The sequence below is a fragment of the Ascaphus truei genome, chromosome 10 (genome assembly GCF_040206685.1).
Source record: "Ascaphus truei isolate aAscTru1 chromosome 10, aAscTru1.hap1, whole genome shotgun sequence".
NCBI lineage: Eukaryota > Metazoa > Chordata > Amphibia > Anura > Ascaphidae > Ascaphus > Ascaphus truei.
In genome coordinates, this window is record NC_134492.1 from 6,271,040 (window position 1) to 6,285,409 (window position 14,370).

Sequence of the window (14,370 nt, forward strand, 5' to 3'; positions counted from 1 at the left end):
GCCCCACAGCGGAGCTCCGGCGACCAGATCGCCAGCCCACCTGCTTCAACGCTCCCGCAGCCCGCTGTAGCCTTCCCTCTTCCCCTCGACGGAGGTAAGGGGGACCCAGAGGGGACATGGCTACATATAAAAACATTATCTTATCAACTTGTCAATGAGATCTGCTTCCTCTTAAACAAAATTAATCATCCTGAATCAACACTTTTTGGGTGTTTATTGGAGGAAAAAAGTCTCTTCTTCAGAATGTTTAATTCTGCTATTCTTGCTGTGTCTCTTGCCCCTTGAGCCTGTCTGGCACGGTCTTTTATTGATGTAATAAATAAACAAAAAGTGCACTTCCCAAAATACAATAATAATAAAAAACACTTATGAGCATATTCACGTGTCACCCAGAGCCACACACCCGCCTTACCCCATAATCACACCGCATACAGTGCTCCCACTGCAGCCAGGGATTCTGGGTAATGACATGCAAATGGGGTGTCACTTCTTGCTTTTTATAGATTTTGACAGGGATTCCTATAAGCTGATGCTCCCTGCTCTTCCCAAAACAGAGAGCCAAATTTCCTTTGCTTCATTTTGGTGATAGGAAGGATTGAATCTTCAGCTGCTGCTTTGGGTTTAAATGAAAGGAGTATTGTAGGAGGCGAGTGCAGGGGTATGACCAGAGAGGCATATATTGGGGAAATGAAACCTTGGCTTTTATTTTGCCCGTATCTTCAAACAACACAGCTTTAAGGCAGCACACAAACACACAGCCTATCCTTTTGTACATTCGCTGTCCCAGTCCCTATCCAGGGCTGGGAGGCTAGGCCTCTTTCCAGCCTCTGCCCCAAAGTCCAAAGAGGTACCTGTTGTCAGGGGTTCTTTCCCTCAGTCCGGGTCTGGGTTTGTGTCCGTGGGGGGCACCCTGTGGCGGGTTCCAGTGACCACTGTGTCCTGGAATAGAGGGGCTGGTTCCCTGGGATCTCCCCTGTGCTAGAGCAATCCCCTGCAATGTAAGCAGGAGGCTTTTTTACCTGTCTGATGAGCCAGGTGGAGACTGGTTAATTGTCTGTAGGTGCAATTAACCAGCACCCTGCTGGACTCATCAAACCAATACAGTCTTTCTATTGAAGCCCTTTTAGACAGGGGTTAAGGCCCTGTCACATACCTCCCCCGTTTGTGGGCAGCTCTGGCTAGCCACGGCTGAAGCCAATCCCTCCACTCTCGCTCTAGTTGTACCTGCGGCTCGAATGAGAATGGGTGGAGGGAGAGGGTCCCCAGTCACACTGGGATTGGAGCCTTTTCTCCATGTAACCAGTGTATCTTCCAGTCTTTCCATGATGTGCTTAGCTTTCTCACTGTAACCATCGTGCTTGCCACAAACTGGTCCCGGACCGCAGGGCTGAGGTGGGGATGTATAAGCACTGACCTTAGGCCACGGAGTCAGGTCCGGAGTGTGGATTCCGTGGTCAGACATAGCTGGACCAGGGTAGGAGAAATCAGCGTAAACGTTATCCAGGCTGGGGTCAAGGCAGGCGGCACAGGGTTGAGGTACAAGCAAGGTTTGGCAACGGGAAAACTTCAGCGCAAAACACTTCAGCGTAGGTGCTGCAGCGCGACAGGGCAATGACAGGAGTCACAGGAACAAGAAGCTTCAGTACAGGGACTTCCGCACGGGAACAATCTCCACCTGGAGGAAGCAGGAACCAGAAGCCACAGTGCTGGGAATCCAACGCTTCAGCACAGGAAGGCAGGAAAAGTTCATCAAATCCGCTTCAGCATGGCAGGGTTTCAGGAAGGAGGGAACAGGAACAGAGAAGGATGAAGGCCACAGAAACCAGGGGTGCAGACACGCCACAGGAAACACTGGGGAAACCAGCGTAGCCGCTCCAGCGCGGCGAAGTCTGCCAGGAACCAGGAAAGCAGCGCCGGGGCTACTATGCAAGAAGGCCTAGGGAAGCAGGGGACTAGGAGCAGGATACAAGGCACAAGGAGGCCTAGCAGGCCAAATAGAGAGTCTGTGACAAGCACAGTTAATTGCAACTTGGATTGCAAAGTCTATGTCCAGCAACTTCCTGAGGGCGGGGCAGGCACTAAATAGCACAGGAGGCCAATCAGGCCAGAGCTGCACAGGAGGCAGCCAGAGGCAGGTGATTGCAGAAGCAGGGAATAGTTTGTCTGGAACCTGCAAAGCTCCGGATGGATGGGCTCCAGCCAAACCCAGGGGCGGATTCCTGACACTCACCTCGGCAGAGGACTCTTTGCTCATGCTCCTCTTTCCATTTTACCAAGTCTTCTTTTAACCGCTTGGCCACGGGTTTTCCCCTGCGACTAGGGTGATCACCTGTATGGGATTCAGTAGCAATAATCGCGGGTGGCTCAACATGGCATCTCTGTTTGGTAGACGGTAGACTTATCGTATTGGGCCTCTCTTGACCAGGGAGGCTGCCAGGCATTACCCTTGTCCCCCCCCCCCTGTACCCACATGTAACGTACGAATAAAGACAGGAAATGGGAACTGGCGGTAAAATGGCCGCTGCTATTTATTTATACAGAAAACCTAAGAGGGGTAAATGCCACTCCCTGCCAGAGTGCTCCTTTGACAGGAGGGTGAGGGGACGGTCTGCCGGCCCTCGAACCGCTCATCTCGTGTCCCCTACGTGAGAGGGCTCTCGAGGTCATGGATAACTGACCTTGCCCACTCGTACTCCCCCCGGGCTCAAACAGCCCAGGTCCCAGTCTGGCAAGAACAAGCACCTACCCCCCAAGAGCCGCCACTGCCGGGCCTATTTAACCTCCCCCTAAAACTAAGCCTGTATCGCCAACCATGCCAGAACCCTCTCCAAACCCTCCTGCAAAGTGTTGTTAAACAGGTCTAACCCGATATCCGACATATGGACCCCTTCTGCCCTGAGTAACCCCCCTGGGCTACAATCGAAATCCAGATGTCCGATTTCCCCAGCCCCCGTACTGCGCCACGAACTTGCCTACTGCCCTATTCACCTTCTTCCACGCCCGGTCTACCGTGCGCGGTGCTCGAAGCGGCAGTTACTGTATGAGCACTGGCCATCATTGAAAGCCCAGCAAACCCCGGCCTGACTATCTCCCTGCCTGCCCGAGCTGACTGCCAGGCGTCTGCCCCCTGACCCTCCTTGAAAGGGCGACGGCTTGTCCGACACGCCAACCCAATCAATCCAAAGGTTTATCTCTTTTATGTCCCATGATATTTTACCTTTGTGCAAAGCCATTTTCTGCCTAAACTTTGCATCATAAGTCCACCAGCCCATACTGCTGTGCCTCTGGTGGGCACGCCCAGTCATAGCCAAGTATTTAGAAAGGGCCGAACATAAGTGGGGGGCCTTCTCCCCGATTCCCCCGGCCAGGATTCTGAATGCGCGGGACCAATTGACAAATGTGCGCGGGAAGAGATGTCTCTCAATGTCGTCTTTCCTAGCGTCCCCTTTCCTGGATGATCGCGCCAGCGCTTCTCTGTAAACTGTTAGCAGGGATAGGAGCTCCATGTATTCCCCTGCCCAACTTTTCCCCCTCTCTTTCTTAGTCAAATGCGCACCTAACGCGTTGGCAATACATAAGTTTGCATCCGCAAACGCCTCATCTGAGACCGCCCCCCCTCCCGTCGATGACAGAGCCGCTGCAGTGCCAACGACCCTGGCCATGGTTGACGCTGGATTGAGAATCACCGGGAATCGGACCAGTGGCTGCCAGCGGGATCTTCCGGGGGAGGGCTGACGACTGCCTGGGCTATGGATTGCTCTGGTGCTGCTGCCCAAACACCAGTAGGGGGCGCTTTGTACAACCGACCCTGCAGCTATCTGGGAGGGGATCCCGGTGGCTATGCTGTGGGCTCCCCATGCTGCTGCAACTCCTAGTGCTGTGCCCATAGCTCCTATTCCTGACGTCGTCCTGAAAGAGGCCGATGCCTGAGGCTCCAAAGCCTTCAGCAAGCCTATCAACGCGGCCGTGAAATTCTTTCCCCGCTGCGCTATATGCTGCCGGATCCAGGGCCGACGCTGACTCTAGAGCTGCAGGCCGTAAGCACGCTGCGCTACATGGGGATTTCTCCCCCTGCCGACTCATCTGCGCGCTGGGCTTTGCGAGCTACGTGGTCCTCCTGTGACACTATTCAACTTTTAAACGCGCTTATCCTGTCTCGCAGCCGACCCCTTTTTACCGCTGCAGATTTCTTACCCGTCCTCGGTGTCACGGGGGAAGAGACCTGGGTGGCGAACCAGGCCACGCCTTGTCCATTGTTAAATTCCGGTATATTAGTCTTTTTGCCGTCTCCTTTTTGCAGTTCGCAACCCTGTAGCCGTGTGCCTTTTCCCCTTGCAAAGATGAGTGGGCAACTACGGATGCATATTTAGGGGCGTGACCACTGACACTCAATCTCAATCAAAGACTGACATTATAGCGGCTATTTTCACCGTGAGGAAAGTGGTTTGGGCCCGTGAGTACTGGACTAAAATTACTCATTGCTTCAAATGTTCTTAAAACATTCACATTTATTTGCAACATTTAGGGGTTACATTGTTTGCGGGACTTTCCAAACGGAAATCTCTGGTACTCTGAACCTCGGAACCTCGTACACCATGGGGATCCCCAGAATGGCTTATATTTGCGGGATCAAAGGTAGAAGTGATCGGGAATGGAAGCCGGTTCTTGCCTGTAGTCGGTCGGTGGAAGAAGGATTATTGTTTACCAAAGTATGAGATTTGTAACGTATCCTTCTGTACATTTACTATGAAGCTAAATTGGTAAGTAAGAAGGAATTCTGATTTTAATAGTTATTGTTTTTCCATCTTTATTCAACTCTCCATTCATGTTATAGAATGGAAGGGCTATAGTTCGTAAATAAAACCACATATACTTGTTTTAGGTGTGTTGCGAGGTGCTAGAATTAAACATTTTGGGCAATCTCAACCAAACTAACCTCCAAGTGTGACTTTAAAGAAGCTATAATTCATTAACACAATTTATTATTTTCTATTTCTTAATTCATAATTAGATAAGGAGGCTACATACCTTGATTTTTCTGGTGAGTTCAACCAAAAACTGGGCTGTTCAGCATTTTATTCTTTATTTGGAGCCTGGGACTGTTTAAATTCTCAAAGTATTTTTCATTTTATATGGAATGCAACTTTGACAAATCCCCAAGATCAACCCCACATAAATATGTCACTTTAATCAGTGAGGTGATTGTTACAGAACAAGCTAATAGAAAGGTCACCCCCATTATTTCCATGACAGTATAACCTGCTGTCATGACAAAGTCTTATTTTTAACAGTTCAGATGCTAGTTCAAAAGCACAGAACAGAGCGGATATTATCCTGTGTATTATTTATGTGACTAGATAGTTCAGAGTTCCGCAGATTATGGAATTGTTGTCCCAAGGTCACCCAAGGGAGCCTAAGAAAAAATAAAAGAAACATTGTCCTTGGTAAAGGCACTTAGCCATGTAATGACATTTTGGCATTTAATAATTGTTTGGTAGTTTAAAATGTGCTTGTAGGCTTTGCAAGTTTAAGATTTTAAAGCGAATCGGGCAAACAGTAATTGTGTACCACAGGATGCACGGTACAATACGTGCTACTTATGTTCAGGGAACGCTAGGGGCTCACTCACGACTAACTGGGTATTTAAGCCATTGAAAGTATTACATGTTGAGATATTATAGCTGTGACATCCGTGAGCCTGTTTTCTGAGGCAGAAAACAATCCACGAGCTGTTGTCTCTTGTGATAATAAACCATATGTCATGTTTCATGTTTTGAGCCACACTAATCTCAAACTATTGGACTGGAATTTACATTGTTTGTTAGCTGTTCCAACCCACACGCCAAACAGTGGCACCGGCTCTACGTTTACTATACGAATGCAATGACGTTTCTTGTATGTCAAAATGATTTTTTAGAGGCAGGATTGCATTGTGACTAATGTAATTTGTGCTATAGTCTCACAGCCATTTCTGTGCAGATGTAAACTGCGGCCTAGAATGATAGGATCACCAGGGGTAATTCTATATGGGCCGTCCATTGAAGTAAGTCGGGATTTTCATCTGAAAACGGCCTGAACGACTGTATAGAACAGGGGCGGCCAACTGCAGTCCTCAAGGGCTACCAACAGGTCACGTTTTCAGTACATCCCTGCTTCAGCACAGGTGGCTCAATCAGTTTCAGCTTCAGTACAGGTGGCTCATTCAGTGACTCAGTCTTTGACTGAAAACCTGACCTGTTTGTGGCCCTTGAGGACTGGAGTGGTGCGCCCCTGGTATAGAATTACGCCCGTAGTGTTCTTATTCCTTTCATATTTGTATTTTTAGTGACATATATAGTATGACCAGTGCATGCCACATTGTTACCTAGATCTGTTCCTGATATATTGCTATAGTTCTATCCCTATAAAGTACTAGCAGAGATTCAGCAGGCTCGTCCCATCTTCCCACCGTAACTTCCACCTTTACCGCCAGATTCTGTTTTACTCCGTGTTTTCCTTCTCTTTTACCATTCATTATTTTTGAGTTGTTAGTTTAGCGCTGAAGAAATGTGTAGTGACCTGTATTTCCCTTACATGATAATGTGTAGTGATCTGTATTTCCCTTACATGATAATGTGTAGTGATCTGTATTTCCCTTACATGATCATGTGTAGTGATCTGTATTTCTCTTACATGATAATGTGTAGTGACCTGTATTTCCCTTACATGATCATGTGTAGTGATCTGTATTTCCCTTACATGATCATGTGTAGTGACCTTTATTTCCCTTACATGATCATGTGTAGTGACCTGTATTTCCCTTACATGATCATGTTTAGTGATCTGTATTTCCCTTACATGATCATGTGTAGTGATCTGTATTTCCGTTACATGATCATGTGTAGTGATCTTTATTTCCCTTACATGATCATGTGTAGTGATCTGTATTTCCCTTACATGATCATGTGTAGTGCTCTTTATTTCCCTTACATGATCATGTGTAGTGACCTGTATTTCCCTTACATGATCATGTGTAGTGATCTTTATTTCCCTTACATGATCATGTGTAGTGATCTGTATTTCCCTTACATGATCATGTGTAGTGACCTTTATTTCCCTTACATGATCATGTGTAGTGATCTGTATTTCCCTTACATGATCATGTGTAGTGACCTTTATTTCCCTTACATGATCATGTGTAGTGACCTGTATTTCCCTTACATGATCATCTGTAGTGATCTGTGTTTCCCTTACATGATCATGTGTAGTGATCTTTATTTCCCTTACATGATCATGTGTAGTGATCTGTATTTCCCTTACATGATCATGTGTAGTGACCTTTATTTCCCTTACATGATCATGTGTAGTGATCTGTATTTCCCTTACATGATCATGTGTAGTGATCTTTATTTCCCTTACATGATCATGTGTAGTGATCTGTATTTCCCTTACATGATCATGTGTAGTGACCTGTATTTCCCTTACATGATCATGTGTAGTGATCTGTATTTCCCTTACATGATCATGTGTAGTGATCTGTATTTCCCTTACATGATCATGTGTAGTGATCTGTATTTCCCTTACATGATCATGTGTAGTGATCTGTATTTCCCTTACATGATCATGTGTAGTGATCTGTATTTCCCTTACATGATCATGTGTAGTGACCTGTATTTCCCTTACATGATCATGTGTAGTGATCTGTATTTCCCTTACATGATAATGTGTAGTGACCTGTATTTCCCTTACATGATCATGTGTAGTGATCTGTATTTCCCTTACATGATCATGTGTAGTGATCTGTATTTCCCTTACATGATCATGTGTAGTGATCTGTATTTCCCTTACATGATCATGTGTAGTGATCTGTATTTCCCTTACATGATAATGTGTAGTGATCTGTATTTCCCTTACATGATCATGTGTAGTGATCTGTATTTCCCTTACATGATCATGTGTAGTGATCTGTATTTCCCTTACATGATCATGTGTAGTGATCTGTATTTCCCTTACATGATCATGTGTAGTGATCTGTATTTCCCTTACATGATCATGTGTAGTGATCTGTATTTCCCTTACATGATCATGTGTAGTGATCTGTATTTCCCTTACATGATCATGTGTAGGGATCTGTATTTCCCTTACATGATCATGTGTAGTGATCTGTATTTCCCTTACATGATCATGTGTAACCAGAAATCTGTGCAGCTGGCTTTTTGCTAGAAAAGAAAAATCCCTTTTCTAAATACTACGCAAAAACAAGCTGGAAACAAAGGAATGAGAAACCATTTGTTACTCTAATACTCTGAATAATACCCCATATTTCAGTGGAACTAGCAGGTAGATTGATACAGGACGTAGACAATGTACAGTGTTTAATGACTGTTCATAATGACTGTGTTTATTAACAGAACAATATGCTAATCTACCCGGTTAATTTACAAATGTTGCAAATAACACAAATCACACCACAGACCTAAACGTCACTAATGCTATTCTTGTCATTCTTTAAAGCAAAGTTTGTGCTCTGTGTCAATCAAGTTTTAATTAGTACATAGCTGCACGTCTCATCCGGAAAAGGGCAACATTCAGTGTGTTTCCTGCATCTCTGTGTGCTGGCAGCTTTTCCATTAGATTATTATTATTATTATTATTATTGTATATATTATTATTTTCTACCAATATATGCAAGGAGTCATGTTTTGGAGACTTGTAAGTTTCCCCAAATAAAGAGTAAATATGCCATTGTTTTCTTGGTAAGGTAGCTGGGTCGTGTGCCTCTTACTGCCACCAATCGCGGTGCATGCGTGCTGTAACTATAATCTCAGCCTTTAGACAGCACAAACCTCTAACATTGCTTCTATTCACCATCCACATGGTAAATCAAGAAAATGAGTGGAAGGGCTTCCTAATAATGGCATTGATAAGGGACGTTACAAGTGTGAACACTCAGCCTATTTACACACAACGCATTTGTTCATTTTAAGTATTAAAGATAAAACTTTCCTAAACTTTGTAAATCTGTATAGGAAAACCCCTAATTTTTGTACCATACTACTGTTTTGTCACAAAGAAGAATCTATTGTGATATAACCAATGTTATATACAGATATATCTACTTATGCAGTACAAAACAAATCCAATGAGCTAATCATGCCTATTGCTCTTTGCTATGAATAATAGCATACCTGTGATAATACAATACTGAAATAATGCCTCATACAGTATATGCATAGCTGGCATCAATCCCAAGCCTGCAATGCATCCCAGACCCCTCTATTAATGGAGGTTTGAAAGTGTCCTGTATGACGCCTGCAGGCTTGATATGGAAAAAAATGCCTTTCTTCCCTTGAATTGTAAACGTCTTGCTGCAGTGTAGATTTACGTGGATTTGCCTGGGACTATTAATTGTCACTTTATTTTGTGTATGAATACTCCATCTCTATAAAATAACAAAAGAAGGAATAAGTTAGGAGCATGTTAGAAGTATCTTTGTATATTTCGTAGTCTGATAACCAAGTAATATCCTTGCCAGAAAAATATGTAAAGAAGCAGAGTATTTGAAATATATAATTTGCAGTGGAGGTTTCACAGGCAACAAGTATTTGATGGAGAACACAATCAACTGGCATTTTAAAGAAGGACCTCTATTAAGCATGTGAAAAGTATTTTGCATATGGAGATTACCTTATACCCATTTAATTTCACAGAAGCTGTCTTGGTGCTTGCTAGGTGAGTGAAGAAATAATCTAAGTTAGAGCCACATCGTCCAAAGGGTTTCTCCCGTTCCGTGTCCATAGGGGAAATCTAAAGGAAATAGAGATGTTGACCCCTGTGCCATTTGCCAATGAATACTAACAGTCCTTCAAGGTCAAATAAATTAATTAGTAATCTCAGTCTTGGTATGGATTAAGTCAACATTCATATTAACCTCGTCCTTTGTCACGAAATAAATTCAGAAGACGGGAAACTGATTGATTGATCAGTGTGACAGTCCATTTATACCTATATTCAAATTCCTACATCACTAGGAGATTGTGAGATGACACGTGCAATAAATACTAATTCTACATGTTGGGAGTTATTCTATAACCTGCGATAGTGCCGATCAGGGCACTATCTCACAGAGACTCCCAGTGATTTCAGTAGGACTTTCTGTGCCACATGTAGCAATATCACAGTGTAATGAATAACCCACAAAGGGTAATTATCACTTAATGGGCAATCGTCTCTAATTGGCATGTTATTGTAAACCGTAAAATATAGATATGGTTTAACTAATATAATGTGTAGCAACTTGTAACACAGATTAAGGAAGAGTAATGGTTGATAAACCGAGAAATGCAATTGAAATCCTTTGTGTCTGAATTACTGTATCATGTTGCTACAAAGGTGAAGATGTATAATAGTCAAATATTGTTTAAGCACAGATGCAGCTGGTTTATTTTAAAGCGTTTACTTCGTTAGACAGAACCAAGTGTAACTGGTTATGTCTGTGCATCCCAGACCATCCACAAGACACTGAGACGTGAGCGTCATATAGAAATCAAAAAAGTCGTTATTGGGTTAATGGCTTTTAAAACAGGTGACTATTTCTGATCATTTGGTTTAACATATGACCCTAGTGTCTCTCTGACCCTAATATTATGTATAAACCTTATAAATATTTGCATTATTTTAATGTACATGTATGTGTTTCTCCCTATATGGACAGATAAAAAATATTAAATAGTGTAATCTTCACAACAAAGTGCATATACTTTAGTAAAGCAAACAATATAGTTCCCCCATGGACATGGAACGGGAGAAACGCTTTGGACGATGTGGCTTTAAGTTCTGCCCTGCCCTCTAGCACTGCCCTGTAGCACTGCCCTCTGACACTGCCCTCTAGCACTGCCCTCTGACGCTGCCCTCTGACACTGCCCTCTAGCACTGCCCTCTAGCACTGCCCTCCAGCCCTGCCCTCTAGTACTGCCCTGTAGCACTGCCCTCTAGCACTGACCTGCCCTCTAGTACTGCCCTGTAGCACTGCCCTCTAGCACTGACCTGTAGCACTGCCCTCCAGCCCTGCCCTGCCCTCTAGTACTGCCCTGTAGCACTGCCCTCTAGCACTGACATGTAGCACTGCCCTCCAGCACTGCCCTGTAGCACTGCCTTCCAGCACTGCCCTGTAGCACTGCCTTCCAGCACTGCCCTCTAGCCCTGCCCCCTAGCACTGACCTGTAGCACTGCCCTGTAGCACTGTCCTCTAGCACTGCCCTCCAGACCTGCCCTCTAGCACTGCCCTGTAGCACTGACCTGTAGCACTGCCCTCTACAGTATTTACAGGGATAAGAAATGCCGCAACTTGCATTAATGACTATCTACCAAAGTTTACTATATTGTATCTACTTCTCTCTCTGTGACCCACAACATATAGATCCCTCATATAGATCACTCATATAGATCCCTCATCATGTACACTACGCAGAGTAGATCATTTCGTTATTAAATATAAATTCTGTATCAGAAGAGGGAACTTAACGTGGGTTTAAGACTGGCTGCTAGATCCTTGTTATTTTGGTTAAGTGACTTTATTGATCTATAACCCTAACATTAAAAAGATCAGGATTCATCTCAGTGCTTTGACTCCTAATTGCTCTTTAATAGTGTATCTTTTTCATGGGAGACAGTAAATGGTATTTATTAGAATAGCTGCATCGCTGTGTTCTCATGGTGTGACTTTGGGATAATGCTTGGGAATATTGCTCGTTCTCAGCTGTGGCCTTAGCCGCACTAATGATAGATTCATGTAATGCCGAGGCCCCCACACGGAAAGTATTTTTGTCACATCTGCAAATGATGTTCTCTGACAAAATGAGAATTTCCAGCACCACATCTAATTATTTTAAGCTTTAAAAATTGGACCAACATTTAAAAAACATTTTAAGAAAAAGATTTCCACAGAACTATGAAAATTAAGTTTAAAAGTAAAATGAACACACTCCAAAAGATATGAGATATTCACAAATTACATATACTGTATGTAGGGGAGACTGCATGCCATATACTCCTAACTTCTTCAGTGCCGGAGGCGGGGGGTGGGGGGAGGGGGTGGGGGCAGGGAGGTGGGGGGAGGGAGAGGTGAGAAGCCACAGTATGAATGGAGTTAAACAATTACTAACTAAAGACACCTAAACACTAACCTCATTAAATCAGTTAAAATAGTTTCTCCCATGGTTCTTCTGCCTATGTATTTATGTATATCTTTATTTATATAGTACCATCCAGGTACATAGCGCTTCCCAGCAGTAATAATATAACACATAGTGGGAATACGCGCTTTACACTTGAAAGTAACAATAGGAAAGGACACTGAGACAGATTTAGGAGAGAGTAGAGTGATTCTAGCAGCAGCGATTAGGATAGATTGTAGGGGAGACAGGTGAGAGTCCAGACAGTAGAAGATTACAATAGTCGAGACGGGAGAGAATGAGGGCTTGCGTTAAGAGTTTTAGCAGTAGAGGGTTAGAGGAAAAGGTGATTCTTTGCCATGTTACATAGGTAAAAAATACAGGTTTTAGCTACATTGTGAATGTGAGGGAGGAGTCAAATGTGACCCCTAGGCAGCGTGTTTGTGATACTGGGTGTATGATAGTACTGCCAACAGTAATGTAGAAGGGGGCAGTAGGGCCAGGCTTGGGAGGAAGTATGAGGAGCTCCGCTTGGATCGGTGGATGGCCATCCAGGATGATATAGCGAAGAAACTTTCGTCTGTACAGCAGCTGTAAGATCAGGGTTTGAAATGTAAATTTTATGTGTCATCAGCACAGAAATGATATTTGAGCCATAGAGATATGATAAGGTCACGTTGAGAGAGAGTGTAAAGAGAAGAGGTCCTTGGGCAGACCCCTGGGGTACACCCAAAGAGAGATCGACAGAGGATGAGGTGGTCTTGGCAGAAGAGACACTGGAAATACGATGGGAGAGGTAAGAGGAGATCCAGGCTAGAACTCTGTGACGGATACCAAGAGTATGGAGAATGTGATGAAGAAGAGAAAGGTTCACAGTATCAAAGGCTGCAGAGAGGTCAAGTAATATGAGCAGAGTGTTATTACCTTGTCTTTTGACGCATGGAGGTCATTAGTTATTTGTGTGAGGACTGTTTCACTGGAGTGAGCAGTGCAAAAGCCAGATTTTAGATGATCTAGGAAAGAGTAGGTGGGGAGAAAATCGAGTAAGCAAGAGAACACAAGGTGTTCAAGAAGTTTAGAGACAAAAGGCAGGAGGTAGACATGGTGATAATTAGAGAGATTAGGGTCAAGCTTGCTATTTTTGAGTAAGGGTATAACTGTTGCATGCTTGAAGGAAGGGGGAAAGGTACCAGAGTAGGTTGGAGATGAAAATGTGTGTGTGTGTGTGTCAGGGTTAGAGTAGGAGCAAGAGGTCTAAGGAGATGGGAGGGAATGGGGTCGAGGACAAGTGGTAGAGGGAGAAGAAGAGATCAGCAGCGACACATCCTCTGTGAAAGAGGAAAAGGAGTTGAGGAAGGCAGGAGGAGAGTTAGAAAGGAGGAAGGATGTGTAGGATGTGAGGAGGATACATAGAGGATGTCCTCAAGGATGAAGTATGTACCTTTGTCTTGAAATAGTCCTCAGGTGAAATAGAGGAAGAAAGACCGGTAACAGACGGTGGTCTGAGTAGAGCGTCAAAGACGGAGAAGAGTTGACGTGGGTTAGACTTGTAAGTGTTGATTAGTGAGGAAAAGTAGGATTGTTTAGCCTGAGCGAGGGCAGAGTTGAAACACAATAGGATAAATTTGTAGTGAAGCAAGTCTGCAAGAGAGTGACATTTCTTCCAGAGGTGTTCAGAGGAACAAATGCAGGAGAGGAGCATGTGTGTGTGTAGCAGTTTAGTCAGGGTCTGGAGTTAGAAGGGCGAGAACGTGAGAGAAAAAGAGGGGCATGTAGATCAAAAGAGGAGGATAGGGCAGAGTTATAGTTCCTGACCAGGTTGTCCGAGTCTGTAGTAGAGCAGAGGAAGGAGCACAAAGTGGAATCAAAAGAGAGTAGGTTAATGGAACACAGGTCTCTGCAGAAACAAGGGGTAGATGGAGGTGGCGAGGGGGAGAAGTGAGAGAGAGCAAATGAGAGAAGATGATGGTCAGAGAGAGGAAAGGTGGAAATGGAGAAGTCAGAGAGAGAAACCTTCTTAGTGAAAACCAGATCTACGTAGTGCACCATGTCTCTCTATAACTGGACTCTCCTTTTACAAACCAGAATCAGACTCCTTTACTTCTTCCCGCTGATAATAAAATATGACACACATGCATTGATAATAATATTATACACTTTAATATAAACTCATTTACCCAGTTCATTTTCACATTTTATGCTTCATTTACAATAACAA

The 14,370-nt window shown here is 44.1% G+C and overlaps 1 protein-coding gene across 3 annotated transcripts in view; it reads left to right on the plus strand.

The window, feature by feature from the left end:
* Positions 1–14,370, plus strand: part of TTLL7 (tubulin tyrosine ligase like 7) — a 137,090-nt gene that overhangs the window by 78,822 nt on the left and 43,898 nt on the right. The window lies entirely within an intron of this gene.